General features: G+C 43.5%; 1 protein-coding gene across 14 annotated transcripts in view; it reads left to right on the plus strand.

The window, feature by feature from the left end:
• The window catches only part of MACF1 (microtubule actin crosslinking factor 1), a 333,257-nt gene that overhangs the window by 47,571 nt on the left and 265,984 nt on the right, over positions 1-19,702 (plus strand). The window lies entirely within an intron of this gene.

A 19,702-nucleotide genomic window follows, 5' to 3' on the forward strand; every position in this document is an offset into this window, starting at 1 on the left:
GGAATCCTCGCAGCTGCTCCAGCCGCAGCCTGTTCTCTTGCTTGAATGGGCACTGAAGCCACGTTCGGCCCCTTGAACTCAGCAGCGCTCAGGGTGCTCCCGGCAGGGTGGGCAGAGGGCTCCTGCTTTGGGCCCTGCAGCCTCACCTAGGTGTAGCTGGGGTTCTTGGGCCAGATTTTCCACTCGCCTGTGTCTACAGTGAGTCAGAGCCCCATCTGGAGAGAGAACACGGAGTCGGGAATGGTTGTGGAGGGGAGGAGGAATGCAGGTTGATAGGGCAGAGACGCCATTGTAAAGGGTAAATCAGTGACTTTAAAGGGGACAGCTTTTTACTAAAATAATATTTAAAGGGATTAGTGTTTGCTTTGCATGGTTGGCAAACTTTTCACTGATTATATAATATATGAGAAAAATGCTGTCAGGTATGATGATGCAAGACTCTTTTTTGGCTATTAAGGAGGAAAATGAATGAAATCTTTTTACTTCCCTTTTTCTTATTAATAGGTAGTTTTATTTCCATCTCTTAGGAAGCTGCTCAAACCATCCTTCTTCCATTGGCAGTCAGGGTTCTGGACCCAGAGTGACCATGGGGTGTGGAGAGAGTCAGGGGAAATAGAGGAAAAGGGTAAAGTTGCTTCCTTCAGGGTTGAGGGGGATGGCAGGCGATCTGGACTCACATCCTGCCAGGGTCTATAGATATTTTACTTTCTTTCATTATCTGTAGAAGAACAGTTTCTAAGAGAACACATACCTGAAGAGCTTTGTATGCTACAAAGGGATATACAACTAAAAAGTATTGTTCCATTGATCTCTATCTTCTCTTCCCTTGTCTCTCCCCCTATGCCATACAAACATTTTTTCCAGAACTTCTGACAGCTGGAGCCAATCGCTTTTAGGTTGAGGGCTCTCCAAGCTCATCACGCATCAGACAGGTCTTAGCAAGAATGAGCAACATCAACTGTTGCTTCCCTGTCAAAGGAAGTTTTGAGAGGCCAGGAAGAGTCTGAACTCCTTTATCTAGACTCATGGGGGAGAGATGGCAGGTGGGGACAGAAACCAGTGGCGCTTCTCAGTGACTCTTCCGGTTCCTGGGCCTTGCTGGGGACTATACGAAGGTGCAGGACTGTACCCTTGTCCCGTACAAGAGCCCTTTTTCTTGCCCTCTTTCCTGTCCTAGGGGATCCTTCTGTATTCCTGGGCATGAAGCCCACCCAACAGCAGGAGCCTTTTTTCTCCTGTGTTTACAAAACTCATGGAAGGGTTATCAAACTTAATTAACCTGCCTATTCCTTCAGGAGAAGAAAAGCCTCAGAGTAGGAATCCTAGGCCTCTCCTTGGACGCTGATCTCCTTAATATAGTTTTATTCCCTGTTATCCTTACTGTCATTCTTCTGATAAAGGGCCAGAACTTTCTGAAGACGTATTGGCGGTGGGTGGAAACTATAGGGGGTTAATATAACTTTTCCTTTTGGTTCCCCTTTGGTCAAGGGTTTACAGGAGCAGTGAACCACAATAGGATGGCCACAGCCTATGTGGATCAGGCTTAGCAGTGACCTAAGTGGATTCCTGAGGTTCTCAGGAGACCATTCCACTCATAACTCTGTCTTCCTCTGCTGTATGTGCTTCAGGAACAAAGTGCAGGGGTGGGGGGCACTTCTTGTTTTCCTCCCATAAAACATGCGTGGGATGTTTACTCCCTAAATAGGAGTTGTTTTGGTCCCCAGTTTCCTGTAACTCTCCTGACTTTCTCAGGGGACTAATGGAACAAGTAGCTCTTGATTTGATCTTCTCAGGGCTGTAGAGGTTTGAAGTTACACGCTACATACATATTTTTGCTTTTGGAAGACGTTATATTGAAAGCAGCTTGGCAATCATTTGTTTTCTCAGTTCACCTATAAAGTTTGTTTGTTTTTCTCCTTCCTTTGCCCTGTTTTTACTAGGAATGAATGAATAACATGGCTAGGAATGAATGAGTGACAGACTAGATGTACCTGTCATAGTGGGTGTCCTGTATGGGGCGGAAACCAGAGAAGAGAAATGAGCGCAGCAGCTCCCGCTCCACTCTTCCTACCCAGACACTGGGGCTGTCTCCCATGTTATTTTGGCTCTGCACGTCTAAGGTGAACTCAGAAACACTTACTGCTGTGGACATAAGTAAGAAGACATATGCACTTAGTTCAGTGTCTGGTATGTGGTCGGAATTTACCAAATGTTCTACCTCTTCTTTCTCCTGTTCCTCCCAGAGACTTGTTTGAATCACAGTGAGTCTTGTGCCCGCACTGGTCCAGGATGAGCTGGATCAGGGCACCGTCTGACTGAGGAGTTGTAGCCCTAGTCACCCATCCACATGTTTGGTTCCAGGTCTTACTTGATCTCACTGATTGTTGAGACTGGAAGACAGCAGCACTAGTGATATTCTTAAAAATATTATGCACTCAGCAAATGTTAGTTATGGGCTAGGCACTGTTCTGAGCACTTCCCTGTATTAATCCGTGCAGCGCTTATAATATTCCCATAACATAGGCTCTTTACAGTGGTACAACCAAAGCTTGGCTGGCCCGAGAGCAGGGTCATCTGTCCTGCTGAGGAGATAACAGTGCCTGGGAGTATAGCAGCCGAGATGGCTGTATTGTGTAGCTGTCTGATACTGGGGACCATATGAAGTAGGGAGAATACCCAAGTCTGACTGAGTGTATGTGTGAAACACACTTGGTACCTTCCTCTGAGCGACAGCAGCAGTATGGTGCTTTGGAGTGAGGGCAATAGATCTTCTCTCTCCACACTAGCCTCCTTGAGCTGTGTTCTGTTTTCTAATCCTTCATTCACATATATACACTGTATAATAGTCTTTATGGCATAAAATGTATAATATACAGCAGTTTGTCCTGTTCACTCAAAGAAAGCATCTGATTAACTCCCTTGTCTCTCAGAACCTGACTCTTTTTCGGGTGGGAGAGGTGCCCGGAATGAGGGCATGTAGTTGTTTTGGTTTAATCCTTATAATCATTTCTGGAACATTGCTACAGGTGTTAGATAAGTATTCCCCCAACTCTGATGAGTTGACAGGCCAACATTTAGACACAAACCGTGGCCTTTGTCAAACTCTCCTCTGGGTTGAGTTTCACCCACTGTCCCCTGATTATGGTGAATAGCTACTCCCCTTCTTCATTTCACCTGTACCTTTGTGTATTCTGGAGGGCCTGACGGAAGCAGGTAATTGGCTCCCCTCTTTGTTTAGTTACTGACTTTGCTTTTCTTGACATGGTTCAGCTTGCAGCACTCCTCCATCTAGTGGGTAACTGTTGAAGGGAGCCCTGTGGGAGAATAGAGACATTGTGTAAGTCTTGGAAGTTCCTGTCTCCAATTTCCTGTGAATCTTTGATGCTTTGATGCCAGGATTGAGGTGCAGTATATTCCATTGCTCCTGTTTCCTCTGGAAGGCTTTGACCTTTATTTGTCAAGCTTGCCAGCACCCACAGCTGTTGAATGATTTCTGCCTAGATGCACCACTTTTGTGGGCACGACAGGTTGAACTATTGGCCCAAGTCCCGCCCTTTGGCAGAGCCCAGGCCTGTGCTGTGACTGGTAATTAGGGATTAATTAGGGAGGCAGAGAGGTAGGTGAGGTTGAGTAATGAGAAAGTGGTTCTCTAGCCTTTGCTAAGAAAAATTTGTGATAGGTCTGTGGGATAATAGCTGACTTTTTAAAGCAAATGTACCCCAACATACCCATGTACTTTCACCCTTCTCTTCCTTTGCATATATATACTGTCCTGTTCCCTCTGCCTGGAAGACCACTATCCTTCCTTTTCTCCTTGTGTCAAACTTCTATTATCCTTTAGTGCCTAGCTCAGTCTTACTGTCCCCCCATGGTTTTTTGTTTGTTTGTTTTGTTTGCAGTTCCACATATAATTTATTCTCTCTTTCTCATCTGTGTTACTATAGCACTTTAAACATATTTATTTTAAGGATATCACATTATGGTATAGTTACTTTATTAAACATTTGATTTTTCCTGGTAGTCTTTACTTCTTGGGCAAGCTTCCTGTAACTTCTGTAAACCTCTTTTTTTTTTTTCTTCATTTGTAAGATGGGGATGATAATAGGATTTATCTCACCAGTTAAATGAGACAGTAAATATAATAACATCTAGCACAAATTAAGATCCCAGGAGATGTTAGCTATACTGTTGCTAAAGGTGGGAACTGTGTCTCATTTATTCTTGTATCTTCCTGACCCAGCATAGTACCTGGCACAAATTAGGCATGAAAGAAACATTTGAAGAACTGAATTACACTAAACTCATGTATCCAAGTGTCCTTCAGTAGTCACCAAAGACAGTTTAAAAAAAGAAAAATACCAAAACAACTCTGACAATGGTGCCCATGCTCTATACATTTATAAAATCCTTTTTGTAGTTTTTCTCTTCAGCGCCAGATTGTGATGCCCATAAGAAATTCCATACTCATTTTATAGTCGTACCTAATTTTTGATCAAAAAATGATACTATCCAAGGTTGGCTCTTTGAAACATTAACTCCAGTCTCAAAGAATGAAATGTACTGCTCTGGAAGACATTGGAAAGATGGTACTACTAGTCTGTAGGCACTTCCAAAGGAGGGGTTCCAGGTATATTTTGGGCAGCGGCAACGTTGTTGAATAAGTGAACTAGGTGACTCCTGAGGAGGCATGCTTATTTTTGGTTCTCTTAGTTCTGATGTGTTTGTCAAGTCATCTTTCTCATTATCTTACAGCTTTACTTTGGACATCCACTCAGTTGACCAGCCTGGAAGCCTGTTCCCAGTTGGCACATCTGGGCTAGCAGGACAAGCCCTCACATCCTGACATGGGGCCTCCCAAAGTGGCCTTTTTTGGGGGACTTTTCTCCCCTCTTCAGTGTGACTAATAAAGAACCCTAGGAAAAAAAACTTAGATTCCCCCCCGCCCCCTGCAATTAAATAGATGCGGTATTTTGTCCTTAATAGAAAGAATAGAAAAACGAAACACCCAAATTACTAAAATCCTACAACCCAAAGATCAGTATGTTCCTATTTTATCGTATTTTCATCAAGTCTTTTTCTCTCTCTCTCTATATATATAATGTTGTGTTTTTATATATTTGTTATCGTAATTTAGTTCTGTCTTGCCATTTATTATTTTGTGAGTATTATTTTTTTATGCCTTTAACTATTTGTCTGCAATATCATTTCTTAACAGCTGTGTGGAATTTCATCAAATGTAAGGGTCATTTATTTAACGTCCCCCAATTGTGGGGTGTGTACCTTGCTAATTTTTCAGTGCTATAATATTATAATGAACATCCTTGTAAATAAACTTTTCTGTGCATCTCTGATTATATTTTTTGGATAGATTTCTAGAAGTGGAATTACTGGTCTTAATACATATATTCAGAGCTCTGGATGTTGGTTTTTAACTTTATTTCACCTTTAAAAGCTACTGAGGTTACCTGTAGCCCTTTAAATACCTTTCTGATGGCTCTCGGCCCTTGCCTTCCGGGGACAGCCCTGTCTTAGAGCTTAGTGGCCAGCTGGTTCAGATGTTTTATTATCCAGTTAATTTCATCATGGGACAGGTGCCAAGCGTCTCTCTCACTTAGCAGCTCCCACATGTCATCATCATATCACTGCACTGTCTTACTCTGAAGCTTTTTCCCCAGCAGCTCCAACCTTCATTGAAAAATGGCTTCACTGATTCTCCCCACCGTAGTACCTTTTCCTTTTCTATCAGGAGAGATCCATAATGTTGATCTGGAAACTGTAGTACCAAGAATGACCTAATCAATGCTGTATAGAGATCCCACATTGGAACCCCAGATTGGTACAAGGTTGAGATTCTCTTTTTCTTTTGCTGTTGTTACTGAGCTAGCATCTACCTAGTAAATTGCGCCAGCTTAACCTGATACAATAGGCTGACAAATTCTAGTGTGTCATCACGCTTGCTTATGGTAGGTGTCTGCCTCTGGAAGAAATGGAAATGGTGCTGTGTGTTTAAATCAACATACTGCAGTCGAGTGCAAACTGGCTTCTGTTACTTGGGACTGACAGCCCTTAAGGTTATGATGAGAGTACAGTCTTGTTTCTGACTTGGAGTTGACATCCTGCAGCAGACAATGTGGGGTTTTCCAGCTGATGATAGACTGGATAGATGGTGTTTGGGGATTAGCCTTGAGGACTGAGAGAAGGAAGGCACATGTGTGGGGCTTTGTGTGCCGGGGTCAATAAGAACATCCCGACAGCATCCAGGATGGTGGAAGATGGCTTGAGTCACCCCCAGGATTGCATCCTTCCCAGTGAGAACTGCCTGCCTCTCTCGTTCCCAGAGCCCTTAAGCAAACCTATCACAATGGGTTGGTTCTCTCCTCTGCAAGGAATTCAGGAGTCTGCATGCTTCTGGAGTAAGATCTGTCAACACCTTTTACACCTACTAGACCCTCAGTATATCCTATACTTTTTGGATGCTTGGCAGTTTTGTACTATTAAAGTATATCCCCTCCTTAATTGTATATTTTTAGGCTTACTGCTTGCCACTGGGCTGGAGAGGGGCATTCTGTGCTGGTTTGAAATGTGTGGGGACTATGGGGTTCCATGATGTAATGGTTAGTACTCTAGACTCTCAAATGTGTGGGTTAGTTCTGTGGTGGGATGGGGCTTTTTTTTTTTTGGTTACAACAGGGGATAAGTGTTATATTCTCCCTCTTTCTCAGAGAGTGAGCCTATATGCTAACAAAGAATAAATTATCATTTCCCCCCCATCCTTGGTCTTGTGTTTTTTTGAAGTAGGCAGTTCTGAAAGGTAAGGCTCTTGTCTGCACTATTCTGCCACAGTTTCTTTTGGCTACTCTCCTAGAGAAACCCCAGGCTAGTTGTCCTAACTGTGTATGTTCCTCATTACAACAACTGTGGGGATGGTCCCTCTGAATGAATACCAGTTGCTAAACAGCGTCTTTTGCTCATTGTGGGGTGGCAGGAACCTTTTAGACTTCCTGGTTTGATGTATTTTGGAATCTTTTGATGTGGAAGATCATTTTTTACAATTTGTTATCAATTAACTATTTCACTTGCTGATAATGTTTCATGCTTCCTGTCTGTTTCACTGGAAGCCCCCATTATCTGTCTCCTTCCTTCCTTTCATTGAGAACCTTCTCTATGCCGGGCCCTGTACAAGGCATTGGGAATACGAAGATAAATGACAGTCCCTGTCCTTGAGGGGTAGTCAGTCCTATACGCAGCCTAGTGGGGATGGAGATATATAAATATATTCGTGGCTGGTGCTATTATAGAAATATGAACAAAGTGCTGTGAGGACAGAGGTGGAGTGATTTACTAGGGGCAGATGGTGGGGGATTGGGAAGACTTTACAGTGGAGTTGGTATTTAAGCTGAATCTTGAACTTAGATAGAGTTTGCCAGTCAAAAAGGAAGAAAAGATATTCTGGGAAGACAACAGGGTGTGCAAAGGAATAGACTCATGAAGGTCTCTGTTTCCTCTGGGGAAGGTGAGAAGTGTTGTGAAGTAGGAAGCTGGAGAGAATGGGTAGTTGTTTAGGCTAGAATGGAAAGTTGAGCCTGTGTTATAAAAGGCTAAGGAATAATGTAGGTAGTAGGGGGCACTCAGTATTTTTAAGGCAGAGGAATGATATAAACAGGAGTTTTTTTGGTGGGGGAGAAGTATAACTCTGGCAGCAGAATGAAAGGTCATTTATAGGGAGGTAAGGCTGCAGCTAAGGTGGGGCTGTATGTATCTGATTTTATTTGTCTAGGATAAGAGAAGAAATAAAGAGAGCAGGCATGTGAAATTCTTCTAAAAGAGAGTTTGGTTTTAGAAACAAACAAATTTTTGTTGAACTATAGCCTGAGTGGAGATCCACTTTCCCCACAGCTCAAGTTGAACCCGACCCCGGGTTGTGCAATGTTCTGTGTTTGGGTTGATATTTCCTGGGACTGGTCAGATGATGCACCTTGGCATGAGGCCTGTGGAGTAGCTGAGACCAGCAGCCCCAGGTGTCTGTCAGTGATAAGAGGGAGAGAAGAGGCCCATTTAGGTCTGGGTAGGACTTTTGTTTCTTTGAAATTCTCTGGACTACAGTACCTGGCCCAGGGCTCCATCTTTACATGACTCTACAGAGAGATTTCATGTGTTGACTTCGTTCTATGTTGAGTGTTGGCGTTTGACACTGTTGATCACATCCCTGCCTATTTAAAATATTCTATTAGCTTCAATGAGGGCATTTCTTGGTTTTCCTTTACCTATCTGATTGCTGTTTGTCTGCCTTTGCTGGATCTTTTCCTTCTTCTGACTCACTCTCATAGTTTGCTAAGGGGTGAGGCAGTGTGGGGAGGTGGGAAGAACATGGGCTTTGGATCCAGGCTAGGTTGGGTTAAAATCCCAGTCTCTACATTTACCAGGTGAGTGACTTCGACAAGCTACTCACTTTCTCTGAGCTTCAATTTTCTCATCTGTAAAACAGGGATAATAATATCTCCCACATAAAATTGTGAGGGCTAAAGTAATGGCATAGGTAAAGCTCCTAACACAAGGCTGGCACATAAACACATAACAAACATAGCTGGCATTATTATTAGGCTGCTCTTGACCTTCTTTTCTTTCTCTAGCCATTTCTTCTGGCTCCAGCTTTTCTTTTAAATTGCAGACTCCCATATCTGTCTTCTACTGTTTAAAATCTCTCAATTAAAAAATTAAAAAAAAGATGTAGTAAAGACTATTTAACATGAAATCTACCCTCGTAACAAATTTTTATTAACTATATGAACATTTGTTGTACAGGAGATCTCTAGAACTTTTTCATCTTGCAGGACTGAAACTCTATACTGGTTGAACAGCAACTTCCCATTTCCCCATCCCCCCAGCCCCTGGCAACCACCATTCTAGTTTCTGCTTCTTTAAGTTTGACTACTTTAAAAACCTCATATAAGTGGAATCATGCAGCATTTGTCCTCCTGTGACTGGCTTATTTCATTTAGCATAACATCCTTAAGGTTCATCCATGTTTAGCATATGAAGAATTTACTTCTTTTTAAAGGCTGAATAATATTCCATTATGTGTATAAAAATCTCTCAGTGTTTTAATCTCTCTTTTCCCAACTGCTTACAGGACATCCATACTTGGATACTGCTTCGAACTCAGCTTGGCTTCCCCCCCTTCTTCCCCATTTTTGACAACTGTTCCCACATTCTCTAGTCTCCGAGATCAGAAACCCTGGAGACATCTTTGACTCTTCTCTCTTCATCAACCCCCATTTTCATTCTGTCATCGAGTTCTTTTGTTTCTTCAGAATTTCTCCTAAATTTGCCCTTTCCTCCCCATTCCCTTTGGCAAGACTCTTGTCCGGTCACTCATTACCTCACGCCTGAATTACTGTGACAGCCTCGTATTTTGTTTCCTGTGTCCTGTCTCTCCCTTCCAGTTAACACTGCCAGCTACTTCCTACTGTTTTCTGTTACCCAAAGTAAGACAGACCTTTTATGCTCTGACCCCCTTCCTCCTTATCAAGGCTTATCTCACATGATTTCCTGGAACACACCTTTAGCCCCAGACAGATCCGCCTCCTCATCTCCTCTTGCCCTTTCTGTGCGGTTCTCTTTACCTGGAGTGCCCTGGTTCTTTATACTTCACTGAAATCCATCCATTCCTTCAAGCCTCACTGCAGGTCTTTCTTCTCCACGAAGACGTCTCGATTATCATTGTCCACGTCGATGTGTCACTTTCCCACACTCTAGTTTTGTCTCCTATTGAAACCATAAGCTTTTTGAGGAGACTGAGCACTTACAAGGCATGGTGACCAAAAGCAAATCCTTCTTTCAGTTGACAAATATTTATGAGCACCTACCGTGTGTGCTGGGCTATGCACAGGGGTCCAGCAATAAACCACATATTGAGGAGACCAGTTACACTGTATATAAGCAGACAAATACTGGTTGGTCACCTGAATTTGAGGAAACCAGGTCAGACTCTTTAAGTGAGGACAAATGAAAAGAAGAGGGAGACTTCAGAAAACAAGGCCTAAATGAAACAATTATTGTAGGACAGAGGCATTTCATGGATTCATGGAGCAAATAGTAGTTTACTAAGTATCCACTGATATCGATTTATTCTGGGTATTAAGGATATACCAGAAGACAAGATCAAGTCCCTTTCCTGGTAAAGCTTATATTCTAACATTTAGAGGCATTTTTTTTTTTAAATGAAAAGCACTTAATATTGGGTGAAGCCCATCTGTAAGAGGTCAGCAGTGAAGGAGTTAATATGCTTGTAGGGCTCTAGGCTTTGTTGAAACAGATGGTTTCTCAGCCCTAGGGAGTGTTTTTAAGGGGGATTAGAGGACTGGGCTGAAGAGGGCCTGAGACCTCTCTCCCTCACCCCATAGCACACACACCTGCTGTTTGGCGCCTGGTGAGCTATGTAACTTGTCCCCCACTTGGGTAGGCACTTATTTGCAGGTTTGTGATTGTGGCTTTAGGGCTGGCTGTATGCTTCGGGCATTTTTATTTTCCTTTCCTGATTTTTATATATCATCTAACATCAGTGAAGTCCCACTTTAATTTAACACATGTTGGGACTTGTCAGTGTTCCTTTCTGATCCATATTTACTTTATTTATGTATGTATGTATGTATGTATGTATGTATGTATGTATGTATGTATGGCTGTGTTGGGTCTTCGTTTCTGTGCGAGGGTTTTCTCTAGTTGTGGCAAGCGGGGGCCACTCTTCATCGCGGTGCGCGGGCCTCTCACTATCGCGGCCTCTCTTGTTGCGGAGCACAGGCTCCAGACGCGCAAGCTCAGTAATTGTGGCTCACGGGCCCAGCTGCTCCGCGGCATGTGGGATCTTCCCAGACCAGGGCTCGAACCCGTGTCCCCTGCATTGGCAGGCAGATTCTCAACCACTGCGCCACCAGGGAAGCCCTGATCCATATTTACTTTTACACAATTATGATCCTGGTCTGTATATACATTTTTTTTCAATCCAGTTTTTTTATTGTGGTAAAATACTCATGCAATAAAATTTACCATTGTAACAGGTTTTTTTTTTTAATTTCTTTTTTTTTTTTTTAATTAATTTAGTTATTTTTAGCTGTGTTGGGTCTTCGTTTCTGTACGAGGGCTTTCTCTAGTTGCGGCAAGCGGGGGCCACTCTTCATCGCGGTGCGCGGGCCTCTCACTATCGCGGCCTCTCTTGTTGCGGAGCACAGGCTCCCGACGCGCATGCTCAGTAATTGTGGCTCACGGGCCTAGTTGCTCCGCGGCATGTGGGATCTTCCCAGACCAGGGCTCGAACCCGTGTCTCCTGCATTGGCAGGCAGATTCTCAACCACTGCGCCACCAGGGAAGCCCTGTAACAGTTTTAAAGTGTACAATTCATTGACATTAAGTACATTTACAGTGTTGAACAACCATCGTGACTATCTAGTTCCAGAACTTTTTCATGACCCCAAATGGAAATCCCATACCCATTAGGCAGTCCCTCCCCTCCCCTCCCCTCCCCTCCCCCAACCCCTGGCAACCACTAATCTGCTTGCTCACTAGCCTGTTCTTTTTTTTTTTTTTTAAATATTTATTTATTTATTTTTGGCTGCATTGGGTCCTCCTTGCTGTGCATGGGCCCTCTCCAGTTGTGGCAAGCAGGGGCCACCCTTCACTGCAGTGCACAGGCCTCCCATTGCGGTGGCCTCCCCCGTTGTGGAGCACGGGCTCCAGGCATGTGGGCCTCAGCAGTTGCGGCACGCAGGCTTCAGCAGTTGCGGCATGCGGGCCCCGTAGTTGTGCCATGTGGGCTCTAGAGCGCAGGCTCAGTAGTTGTGGCACGCTGGCTTCAGTAGTTGTGGTGTGTGGGCTTCAGTAGTTGTGGCACACGGACCCAGCAGTCAAGGCTCACGGGCTCTAGAGTGCAGGCTCAGCAGCCGTGGCACACGGGCCTAGCCGCTCCGCGACATGCGGGATCCTCCCGGACCAGGGCTCGAACCCACGTCCCCTGCATTAGCAGGTGGATTCCCAACCACTGCGCCACCAGGGAAGTCCCACTAGCCTGTTCTTGATATTTCATATAAGTGGAATCATATAACAGGTGGCCTTTTATATTTGGCTTCTTTCAGTTCGTTGTATATATATATGTATATATATATATATATATATATATATATATATATATGCCTTTCTCATGTGACATTATAAGGATTTTTTAGTGTTTCCTTATAGTCATTATAATTTTACATTATAATATTGATACTGGTTTCACTTAGCCATTATGTTAAATGTTGAATATTTGGATTGTTTCCAAGTTGTTGCTGTTATCAGAACTGCTGCAATGGACGTCTCCCTGACTGTGCTCTGCCTTCTTTCAGAGGACTCTGTATGTTGCACACCAGCTGCAGAAGAACCGTTGTCTTTGATTAGGATAGTGTGGCCTGTTAGCCAACTCTCAGGGAGAACAGGAGAGAAATGATTTTTATACAGAAGGGAGCATTATACTTTGCAACAGAAGAGCTTGATCGCCAGGGAATGGCAGGGAAAAGAAAGGTTTTTCTTTTTTTTTTTCACCCCGTACTGTCTAGAAGTCTTCTCTGACACTCCCTCCACCCCCTTGGGTGTAGGAAGGAACTGAGTATAGCAGTTGAAGATGAAATGTCTTATTCATTTATTCATTCAACAAATATTTGAGAGCCTACTATATGCCAGACATTTGAAGCTTGCCAGTGGTTTGAGCCTGGCCAAGCAGTACCTTTTACTCTACAGGCCTTTGGTCCTGCCTGGGAGCAAGATGCTGGAACTGCTTCCAGGGCAATCAGGATTCAGAGTCCTGAGCCACACAGGACCTTCTTACCTCTTGGTTTAATACCTCAAGGTTTGGGACTGCTTCCTCCGGGGGATTTCACAGCTAGGCTGAGACTCCTCATACACAGCTGCTCTTTTTCCCCATTGTGACAGAGACCTGGCTGCTAGGAGATGTGCCATTGGGCCTGTGGCCTCAGAGTGGTTTTAGTCACAGTATCCTGGCAAAGCAGCAAGGGGAAGGTGCTGTTGCCTGGGTCTAAAGGCTTCAGGCACTTTGTTACAGTGAAGTTACCATGTTCATGCAAAGCATGGGGGGTGGAGTGTCAGATGCTGAGTTTAGCCCAGATAGCTCTGGGATTAGTGCTGCTGGGACTCTCTTGTCTTCTGGCAGACTGTCCCCCGCTCCTTTTTATTTCCTTACTGACCCATTTTATAAAATAGTCTTCATTTCTCTTTACCCTGCTGGGAAAATGTCTACCACTTAAGGCCATTTAGGGTCACACTATGTCTTTAAAATCCAGTGTAAGTAGAGGAAGCACTGAATTGCCAGATCTTAACAGTTACACTTAAGAAAGTGCTAAAACTCTGAATTGTTGACTTGGGGTAGGAAGCACAGAGGTTGGTGAGAGGACCGGAGTTAGGCCCAATCCCTGCCCCGTGCACCTACCACGTGTTGCATTTCTTGATCCATTATGTGTCTGTATCTTCAGATGCATTTTTCCTAGTGTACTTTTAAAACTGTTGAACATTCCCTGTCAGGTAGAGGAGAAAGGAGTTAGACCACCAGGAATAGAGACTCTGCTGTCGCTCCCCGTACACCGTGGAGTTCAGGGAATTGGCCTAGAGTTGCTGAGGGGCTGCTGTGTTTGTGTTTCAGTGGGCTGGCTTTACTGAGTGGGACACAAAAGCCCAAAGCACACGCCATTCCCACAAGCCTAACATTTTCATATTTCTTTCTCTGCCAAAGAATCTTTGGTTAGGGTTAAGAATAACCAGTCTGTCTGTGGAAATACCAAGGCCTTTTGTTTGCCAGGAGAAAAGGGCTTTTGATTAAGGCTGTCTTCTCTCTCTCTCTCTTTTTTTTTTCCTTGAGCTGCTGTGAGAAGACTTCAGAGCCTCTGAAGGTGCTGTGCTTGGGGGAAGGAAAGATAGCTAAATAGAACCAGGAGAGACTTAATCATGCTCTGCCACCCATTTGTGAAGAGATTAAAAAAAAAAAAAAAGAAAATAATAAAATCAGTCCAATTTTTGGTGACTGCTTTTACTAGCCTTTCTTTCTTCCTGTCTTTTATGAAATCCATCCAAAACAGTAGTTCCCCAAGGACCTACCATACAGACGTCCTTGAATCCCACTCTATCACTTAGTGTGACTGTGGGCAAGTTATTTAACCTTTCTCTTTATGTGAGTTTCTCAGCTACAAATTGAGGATTATAATAGTGCTATTTTCATAGAGTTTTAATGAGGATTGAATGAGGTAATATGTAGGAATTACTTAGAACAGTGCTTGGCACTTAGTAAGTGCTCAGTAAATATCAACAACTATCTCAGTAATACTATTACTCCTATCTGTAGCAAATGCTGAGTGTAGCTTTATTTTCCTGATTCCAGCTGTGGCTTGCTAGGGCTGTCAGAGTCAGGCCTTTGTCTTTTTAGAGTGAAAAGGAGGCAAACATTCCCATTGGGCATGATCTTTTTATCAGTCAGAGGCAAAGGGAAAGATTTATTCTCTGTGTGGACACTTCTTAGAGGCTCAGTGTGTCCTTAATTGAATGTCAGTAAGGGAATCCATTTCATTAGGAGGAACTTACTATTCTTTGGCAAAAGCAGTGGCTGTTTGTTGGGTGGGAGTGGGTCATGACTAAAGCAGGTAATGACTTTCTTTCTTGGTCTTTGACTGAGGATAGTGAGGTTTCTTGTGCCCCAGGAGAGCCTGAACTAAGCTAAAGAGGAGGGGCCTCTGGTCCTTCAAATATACAGCAGTGGGAGAAGCAGGAGGCATGTTAGTAGGGAAAGGGGGCATCCTCAGGGCTGGGCTGGTCCCAGTGACTTTAGTACCAGGTCTGGGGAGTGTCATTAATGGAAGCTCCGAGAAAGTGCCTGGCCACTGCATTTCCCTGGCCGTAAGTAAGCGACCCGCTGAATGACTCACCCTAATAAGCCTCTGAGCTGTTTTATAAAGCTGCCACCTCCTTTCCCAGATTGCTGGGGGTGGCTAAGGAAGTGACAGAAATTTACATTTGTTGTCTCTTTCTTGTCCTTGTCTGTATTGCCTTTAGCTTTCAGGAAGGATTTCCATGTCTGCCCCCCCCACCCCCCCAATCTCTCAAGGTGAAGTCTCATCTCACCTCTTGCAGGAGGTTCATTTCTAAAGTTAGCACATATAGTGAATGTCCCAAATAATCAAAATTATCCTTGAAAAATATCTCAAATGATCCATAAATCCAAGTATATAAACCCGGTTTTGTATACATGCCAGGACAGAGTTGAAACACCATATGAAGTAGTTGGCCTGCAATCAGGGGGAAATTTATATGAAAGGATAAGTGTTCTCAAACACTAGAATCATATTCAGGGTTCAAGGTGCTCATAATGTGAGAGGTACACTGGAACCAAGACTTGCTGATGTCTCAGATTCAAGTCCTGTCACCTCATGTTCACCTTGTACATAACCTCACCTTGGTGTGAAACCTCACTGAGTGGAATCGTGAGTAAACCTCTGCACATGTTTAAATTATTTCTCTCTCTTGTCAAGTTTCTGTAATTCAGTGCAAGTGTGTTGAGATTCTCCAGTATCCTTCTTTTGTGCTTTCTGTTTTTCTTACTTCACTTTTTAAATCCTTATTTTCTTCTTCTAAACATGTCTTATAGCTCTCTGCATTCTTCTCTTATCCAAAATGCTTATCTGTGTGGCTGCTTGTTGCCTTTCTTAATTATTTTCAGTGTTCAGGATTCTTTAAAGGGGGCTTGGGGGAGAGAGTGTGAGTGGAAGGCCTCTAACAGTCTTCATTTAATTCTGTAGTCATAGCTTCCACTCTCCTCCTCTCCAGTCCTCTGCTAACTTAACAGTTCTTACCCCTTGCATATAAGGCCCTTTCTTTCCTTCATTTTCTTCCCCCTTTAGGTCATTCTTCAATAGAAAATTTCTGCTTGTGTTAGGCCAGTTAGAAATGAATTCTTGTTATACCTACTATGCATCACTGTTTTAGCTCTAGATGATTAGTTGGTACATGGATCAACCCCAAAATCATAGTATCATGAAGAGATAGACGAGGTATGCAGCCCACCTAGAGAGGTCAAAGGACACTTTCCCCAAGTCACACAGCTGATTATTGACAAGCTAACGTCATGACCCAGGTTCCTGACTTGGAGTTGAATTCCTTTTCCCCTAATCACATTGCTTGCCTTTGAAGCCTTGGATGGGAGCAGTCCTTTGTAACTGTTTTTTTTTTTTTTCCTTCTCCCAGACTTTGGGGAATTGTGACTTCTTTTCTTTTGTTTAATTTTATTTCAGTTCCTTTCCTTAACAAAAATGCTAGATAATATGAACTTGAAGAGGGTTAAATTTAGTTCCTTGTCAAGGATCTATTTGAGAATTATGTGGCATCTCTTGACAAAAACTTAGAGCTGTGTTACGACTTCTAGGACTGGGAATCACTGTCACTGGCATAGAGGTTTGAGACCAGGGAGTTTGGTGACCATAGTTCCAGGAGGGCGAGGGTTTGTGTAGGGAATCAGCTGGCACACAGAAGGGTAGTCAAGGTCAACAAACATCTGTTGAATTCCGCTCTTTGCAAGGTACATGACTAGGTGTTGAGACGACACAGTCCCTGCTTACAAGGGACTCATGGTCCCTTGGTTCAACTTGAAAAAAGAAGGTAGTATGTGTATTTAGAGAGCGAGCTCAGTGAGGCTGTAATTTCTCTTGTCCTGATTTGGTCACAGAACTGGAGGAGATGGAATTGCTGTTCATTGGGACCTTGAAAAAATCTGAAAATATAAGGTACTGAATGCTAGTTTAGTACTCAAATAGGACAAGGTGGGGTTTCGCAGGGTCTCAAGGGCCGGTTGTGTTTACTCAGTGAAAAGGTTAGGTGGGGAAAATGGAGTTCTTTATACCCTTTCCTCCCCCTTTCTACTGGTAAGTATTAAGCAAGGTACTTTCTAAAATAAAAAAAATTTTTTTTAAACTATTTCTTTTGAGCGGAGGGTGGGGGGGGCGCTATCAGAAAAAAATAACTAATGAGAAAAATGATTTGCAAAAGATAACCCTTGCTTCATGTAAATCAAGCAGTCAGTCGGGCCTGGGAGAAGTTTATGCAGTGTGTTCAGACATTGAGGCAGCAGGAGCTTCTGGCTGGGAGGATCATACAGTTGTTCTGACCTTTGCAACCCTGCCCCAGCCATCCATTGTGAGTTTGCCCAGCTCCTTCAGCTTTTGTTGGTTTAAAACATCACATTGTAACAAAGTTCAAAGCTGTAGTCCTTGTTTTCTCAATCCTAAGGAAGGAAAATGGGTTATTTTCAGCCAGGTACCTTTCTTCTTTGTCCCAGAAAAACTGTAAAACTAAAAACAAAACAAAAAGATGAACAACTAAACCCTCCAATAAAACAAAAACTTCAACAGCCGTGATAGACTTGTGGAGCCTCTGGTGTTGGACCACCTAATGGGGTTTCTTATACTACAGGAGTTTTCCAGATTGATGGCTAATGTACAAATAACTATGTCAGGCTCTGGCTGTCATCATTTTGCTGTTCAAGAAGGGAACATCAAAGAGGGGCCCAGGAACCACTCCATGTGACGTTCTTAACATTTTTGTTGCTCACCGAGAGGGGGCTGGTGGTGGTGGTGGGAGTGTTTGGTTGTGTAGAGGAAGGTAGATGTGCACGGCCCATGCCCAGTTTCTGATTGGCATCCGTAATGCAGCCTTCTCTCAGAGAGCTCCACGATGTGACTTTGTGGAGCAGTCTCAGTTCTGCTCTGTGCACTGTTTACTTTGCTGTCTCCACCAGCAGCTGTGTGAATGGGAGAGCCATTGCCTTCTGAAGTACCCTTAGGCTGTTCCCACTGACCTTCAAGTCTTCAGAAGCATTTGGGTGAGAATAATGCTAAAATCCTTTAGCTATTTGGCTCAAAGGAAAAGCTGCACTGCCATGGTGATAAAGCTCCCAATTGAATAAGGAAAATGGCAATTTCCAAGAATCTGGGTAGTAGTTATTTTAATCAAGTTGAGAAATGAGATCATTGAGAAGGGGATTTCCGCAGTACCTAGGCTGTCAGGGAAACAGTTATTCCCCTCTGCTTCTGTGTACAAATTCCAGGAGAGGAGCATGAGGTCTAAGGTTGTATCCCTGTCCTCAGTAAGACAGGCAGTCCGCAGGGGCCTGCCAGCATACTGCCTTACAGTTACACTGTAGTGTTTCCTTTAAAAAATACTTTATATACTGAACATAATCTTAGTATTTGCGCGTGTATGAACATCCTTCCTAAAATCTGCAAATATAAGAAATATAGAAATACCCTGTAGTCTATAAGCCTTTGTTCTTGGGGAAGCCAACTGGGGATTTCCCTCATCTTCGTGTCATATCAGACTCCTTGAGAGAGGTGGCAAGAACATTTCTCTCTTTTTCCCCTCTCTTTCATTCACCCTAATGGGACAAATAGTTGCTGGATTCAACAACATTCTTTCCCAAATGATTCTTAAGGCATGAGGGTCACCAAGATTTATTTTTAAACTAATAACCTCAGGCTGAGGGAAAGCAGTTGTCCTTACTGAATTCCCTTGGGGGCTTTCAGCTGCCCAGACACCCCACGTCTTTATGGGGCACATTCCAGCGTTTTTAAAGCCCTGGCCCTCAGAGTGAAATCTGGTCTGGCGTCTCACTCATGGAATCCCTGCATGAGCCATGGCCATGGCATGAAGTAGGTGTCAGATTGGAAAGCTGAAGGAACAGGTGGCCTGTGAGCTTAATATAATACTTCCGGCTTGGTAAAGTGGTTTTGGAGCCTTATGCTTATTGAAAGTTTCCTTCTGCTTTCTTGTCAGCTTTAGCCATCTCTTGATGGTTTCTTTAGTTCCCTTCCTGGATTTTCTAGGAGCATGCTGGAGACTGTCAGAATATAAGGAGTTAAAGCGCAGTGAACTTGTGGAGAATAATTAAGCAGTGATTAAGTGATATTTTAACTACTGTTTACAGGGGAGAAATGGAAATCATCAGGAAAAAAAGTTTGACTGAGGTCATCTTTGTTGGCCAGAGTTTGTCTGCCCTTATTCAGTTTCATTTTTAGCTGTAAGGGGAACTCCCACACATACTTCTTTACTGATGTCCATCTTTGTCTTTGGTCATATTTCTCCCTCTTCCCCTTCCCCCTTCCCCCTCTCCCCTTCTCTCTCACCCCACTTCACCTCTGCCTCTTTCCCTACCTCCCCTATGTTGCTTTAATTGGTCTGGGAAAACCAGTTTCACTCAGAACAGTTGGAGTGGGACTCCCTTCTGTGTCTTCTCTTCCTTGAAGGTCTTGGGATGAAGCATAGATAGGCGATTTGGGATATTTGAAAAGCCACTGGACTAGTGGGACAAGCACCAGATAAGGAATTGAAGTTGCCTGGGTTTGAATCCCAGCTCTGCTACTTATTAGCTGTATAATCCTGAGCAAGTTACTTAATCTCTGTAAGTCTCAGTTTCCTCTTCTATAAAATGGGGGTGATAATTCCTACTTGAAAGAGTAGGAATTAGAGAGGATTAGAGTTATGTATGTAAAGATCATTGTCTGGCACACACAGTAGGCATTTAATTGTGTTTGAAAGTAGGAGCTTTGTGGGACTTCCCTGGCAGTCCAGTGGTTAAGAACTCCACGCTTCCACTGCGGGAGGTGTGGGTTCGATCCCTGGTTGG

This window comes from Balaenoptera ricei, chromosome 1 (assembly GCF_028023285.1).
Source record: "Balaenoptera ricei isolate mBalRic1 chromosome 1, mBalRic1.hap2, whole genome shotgun sequence".
Classification (NCBI taxonomy): domain Eukaryota; kingdom Metazoa; phylum Chordata; class Mammalia; order Artiodactyla; family Balaenopteridae; genus Balaenoptera; species Balaenoptera ricei.